Source organism: Palaemon carinicauda, chromosome 11 (genome assembly GCF_036898095.1).
Source record: "Palaemon carinicauda isolate YSFRI2023 chromosome 11, ASM3689809v2, whole genome shotgun sequence".
Taxonomy (NCBI): domain Eukaryota; kingdom Metazoa; phylum Arthropoda; class Malacostraca; order Decapoda; family Palaemonidae; genus Palaemon; species Palaemon carinicauda.
Window position 1 is genome coordinate 137,326,859 of NC_090735.1, and position 5,000 is coordinate 137,331,858.

The 5,000-nt window shown below is 32.9% G+C and overlaps 1 protein-coding gene across 3 annotated transcripts in view; it reads left to right on the forward strand.

The window, feature by feature from the left end:
• Pgant2 (polypeptide N-acetylgalactosaminyltransferase 2) overlaps positions 1–5,000 on the forward strand; it is a 415,237-nt gene that overhangs the window by 354,686 nt on the left and 55,551 nt on the right. The window lies entirely within an intron of this gene.

A 5,000-nucleotide genomic window follows, 5' to 3' on the forward strand; every position in this document is an offset into this window, starting at 1 on the left:
TAAAGTGGGTAATTTCTATACTGATTTAGTATAGCCTACAGGATCAGAAGAAAATATAATTGTGGACATGGGGAATTTTGGGTTGTTTTGGGGATTTCTTATCACGAGTTTTGGGGAATTTTAGACGCCCAACTGGCATCACTGGTTAGAAGGCCTCTGGCCTCATTTCTCCGGCGACGGAGCTGTTTCAAAGGGAGAGATTCCATCTAGTTGAAGCTTTTACATAAATGTCTTATTCAATTCGCCAAGGAAGAAAATTTTGGTGGGAGATTATGTAGTCTACCATGTCTGTGTCCTACACTTAAAAAAAAACCGTAATTTTAATAGGAAATTCTCCGTAAAAATATACTGTTCTTAGCCGTATTTCAGTGAAATAAAGGCGACCGTAATTTTACCATACTTTTTTTATTATCTTTTACGGGTTGATGACCGTAATATCACTGCTTTACGTCAATTTATCCGTATTTAAAACGGTTAAAAATCATGGAATAAATGTTGCCAGGCATTTACCGTTATTAATGCAAGTTTTTTAACAGCGTGGTTTGTTTGTTTGTTTCTTCCTAACTACTGAACCGATTTTAACCAAATTTGGTAATCATGTTGGTTATATCCAAAAGGACTGATCTATATTTTGGATAAAGTACACCAAAGTACAAGTACAAGACAGTACTTTCAAAATTATCGCTATATTAAGTAAATAGTAATTATTTTGTTAGTACAATTCTATTGGTTACATTACGCAAAAAGTACCCAACTAAATTCAACCAAACTTGAACATGCTGCGTATAACCAAGTGATAAAACCCTTATATATTGTATAATATACATCGAAATACAAGCAAGCAGTGGAATTGAAAGCAAAATAAGACTACTTGGCTTGGCGAAGGCATATACTCTCTCCCGAGTGCCTCTCTTGTTTTTCATATTTATGTAGGGTCATGGAAATAAAAATGGTTTGAAAGTCCCCAAACTTAACGAGGTTAATATTTGAAATCACTAAAAATCCACTCAATTACTGAATCTTCAAATATATATATATATATATATATATATATATATATATATATATATATATATATATATATATATATATATATATATATATATATATATATATATGTATATATATATATATATATATATATATATATATATATATATATATATATGTATATATATACATATATGTATGTATATATATTATATATAATATATAAATATATATATACGTATATATATATATATATATATATATATATATATATGTATATATGTATATAGATATATATATATATATATATATATATATATATATATATGTATATATATATGTATATATATATACTGTATATATATGTTATATATATATATATATATATATATATATATATATATATATATATATATATATATATGTATATATATATGTATATATATATACTGTATATATATGTTATATATATATATATATATATATATATATATATATATATATATATATATATATATATATATATATGCAGAAGAACCACAGGGAAAATGAAAATACGGAATATACACTTAAGTCCTGACTAGTACGAAACTAGTTAGGACTCAAGTGTATATTCCGTATTTTCATTTTCCCTGTGGTTCTTCTGCATCTGAGCATCACGTTTTCCTGTGATTTTTACGCATATATATATATATATATATATATATATATATATATAATATATATATATATATATATATATATATATATATATATATATCAAACAGCCTCCAAATTCTCGGAACCCGTTTTCATTGATTTATTTCTATGTTGATTTTTCAGGGTTTTCTAATAACTTTATATAGTCATATCTGCAAAATGCAAATGATTAGAAGTGAAAGCAATTTTAATATCCAGGTAGTAGGTTGGCCAGGGCACCAACCACCCGGTGAGATACTACAGCTAGAGAGTTACGGTGTCCTTTGGCTGGCAAGACAGTACTTCTTTGGATTATTCTTCCCTGGTTACGGTTTGTTTCCTTTGCCTACATATGCATCGAATAGACTGGTCTATTCTTAACATATTCTCCTCTGTCCTCAAACACCCGACAACACTGATATTACCAAACAATTCTTCTTCACCGAAGGGGTTACTGCACTATCATTGTTCAGTGGCCACTTTCTTCTAGGTAAGGGTAGAAGAGACTCTTTAGCTATGGTAAGCAGCTCTTCTAGGAGAAGGACACTCCAAAATCAAACCATTGCTCTTTTGTCTTAGGTAGTTCCATAGCCTCTGTACCGTGGTCTTCCACTATCTTGGTTAGAGTTCTCTTGCTTGAGGGGACACTCGGGCACCCTATTGTTTCTTTCGTCTCTTCTTATTTTGTTAAAGTTTTTTGCAGTTTATATAGGAGATATCTATTATAATGTTACTGTTCTTAAAATATCTTATTTTTCCTTTCTTCCTTTCCTCACTGGGCTATTTTCCCTGTTGAAGCCCCTGGGCTTATAGCATTCTGCTTTCCCATCTAGGGTTGTAGCTTGGCAAGTAATAATAATAATAATAATAATAATAATAATAATAATAATAACAATAGTAGTAGTAGGTAGGAGACAAAAATAGGTGACAAACTCGAAACAAAACTGAAAATTAAAAAAAACTTAATTTCACAACAAGTGTGACTGTTAATCACCACACGAATGCGTGAAAAACGAAACAAAATAGATTCGAAACACTGAACTAGAATGACAGAATAAGAAAATATAAATTCATCTCGTGTAGCTGTCAATGGAAGAAACAGAGATGTCCAAACGCAGATAAATTACGAAAAAAATCACGCCATCGCTATTAACTAAAGTGGCTGGTACAATTGGCTTTATCAATTCTGGTACAATACATAGGAAGTAAAGATGATGTCAGTTAAACAGAATTAATGAGACCAACTGTACAACGCACAAACATACGCCTTCTCCATCATGAGGCTCAATACTACACAGTATTCTAGAAGTTTTATTCCAGCTGTGACCAAGTTGTGGAATGATCTTCCTAATCGGGTAGTTGAATCAGTAGAACTTCAAAAGTTCAAAGTTGCAGCAAATGTTTTTATGTTGAACAGGCTGACATGAGTCTTTTTATTGTTTATATATGACATATCCGTTTTTGACGTTGTTAATAGTTTATATATGACATATCTGTTTTTGACGCTGTTACTGTTTTTAGAATGATATTTTGTTAATTTATTTCCTTATTTCCTTTGCTCACTGGGCTATTTTTCCCTATTGGAGCCCTTTGGCTTATAGCATCTTGCTTTTCCAACTAGGATTGTAGCCTGGCTAGCAATAATAATAATAATAATGATAATAATAATAATAATAATACCGGGGTCTAGGCGATGTCAGGCAGGGCAGCCGGTCGTGACAACAGTCCACCCCAAAAAGCCAAAAAAAAGTCCTTCAAAAGAAGGCAGTCGTGATACTCCATACGAATGAGGTAACACGGTAATAGTAGAATCTATTAACTAAGGGATACGAGACTAAAAGAGAATAAGCAGTAGACGAGACTAAAAGAGAATAGGCAGCAGACGAGACTAAAAGACAATAGGCAGTAGACGAGACTAAGAGAGAATAGGCAGTAGACGAGACCAAAAGAGAAAGGCAGTAGACGAGACTAAAAGAGAATAGGCAGCAGACGAGACTAAAAGACAATAGGCAGTAGACAAGACTAAAAGAGAATAGGCAGCAGACGAGACTAAAAGACAATAGGCAGTAGACGAGACTAAAAGAGAATAGGCAGTAGACGAGACTAAAAGAGAATAGGCAGTAGACGAGACCAAAAGAGAATAGGCAGTAGACGAGACTGAAAGACAACAGGCAGTAGACGAGACTAAAAGAGAATAGGCAGTAGACGAGACTGAAAGACAACAGGCAGTAGACGAGACTAAAAGACAATAGGCAGTAGACGAGACTAAAAGAGAATAGGCAGTAGACAGTTCAACTTGAGATATTACAAGATTTGCATCCAACTTATGGAACGTGCTTCAACCGAGCCTCCAGCCGAGGTCAGACTCGTAGTTGCTAGGCTCCTCATTCTCTCTCCTCTAATAATAAAAGTTTTATCGTTTATAAAACGTGTCCAGCTATGTTTATTGCCGTCAAGTGGCCTCTTCTCTTGAAATTCGTAGAATGAAGCAGGAAAATTTCATAATGATCTCTTTCCTTATAATGCTTGGAATGGAAAGGCAGTGAAATTTTCTATAGAGTTGAATTACCTGTATTATCTTTTTTAATTATTTATGGTCTTTCTATTGGAACGGACAGAAAAAACCTAATGATTCCCAATAATGATAATAATAATAATAATAATAATAATAATAATAATAATAATAATAATAATGATGATGATAATAATAATAATGAAATTAAAAAAAAAACCGGAGCACATTCATATCCTCAGTACAATTCAACTGACAGTTAAAAATATAGGATCAAGTCTAAAATATGCCAGATTTACCTGTAGGTAGCCGCTAAGGTTACGCAAAAGAGAGAGAGAGAGAGAGAGAGAGAGAGAGAGAGAGAGAGAGAGAGAGAGAGAGAGAGAGAGAGAGAGAGAGAAACCGAACGCAACTTCACTCGATTGCAGCGGTTCCCAATACGTCAATCATTTTGAAGCATTTGAGGGATCTGATTTGATTGATGGATTGGCAAACTGACGCCGAACGTCGAAGTTAGAATCTATATTAATTGTATTAGCGAACAGTGGTACCTTAAAGGTTAGCGGAGACCAGTTTTCTCTAAGACGTCCGGAGTTAAATGTGCTTAGAAATAGATGAAGCAAGAGTAAATCCTGAGGACATTTTTGTGTCCGTGAGTTAAATGCAGTTAGAAATAGATGGAGCAAGAATAAATCCTGAGGACATTTTGTGTCCGTGAGTTAAATGCAGTTAGAAATAGATGGAGCAAGAGTAAATCCTGAGGACATTTTGTGTCCGTGAGTTAAATGCAGTTAGAAATAGATGGAGCAAGAGTAAATCC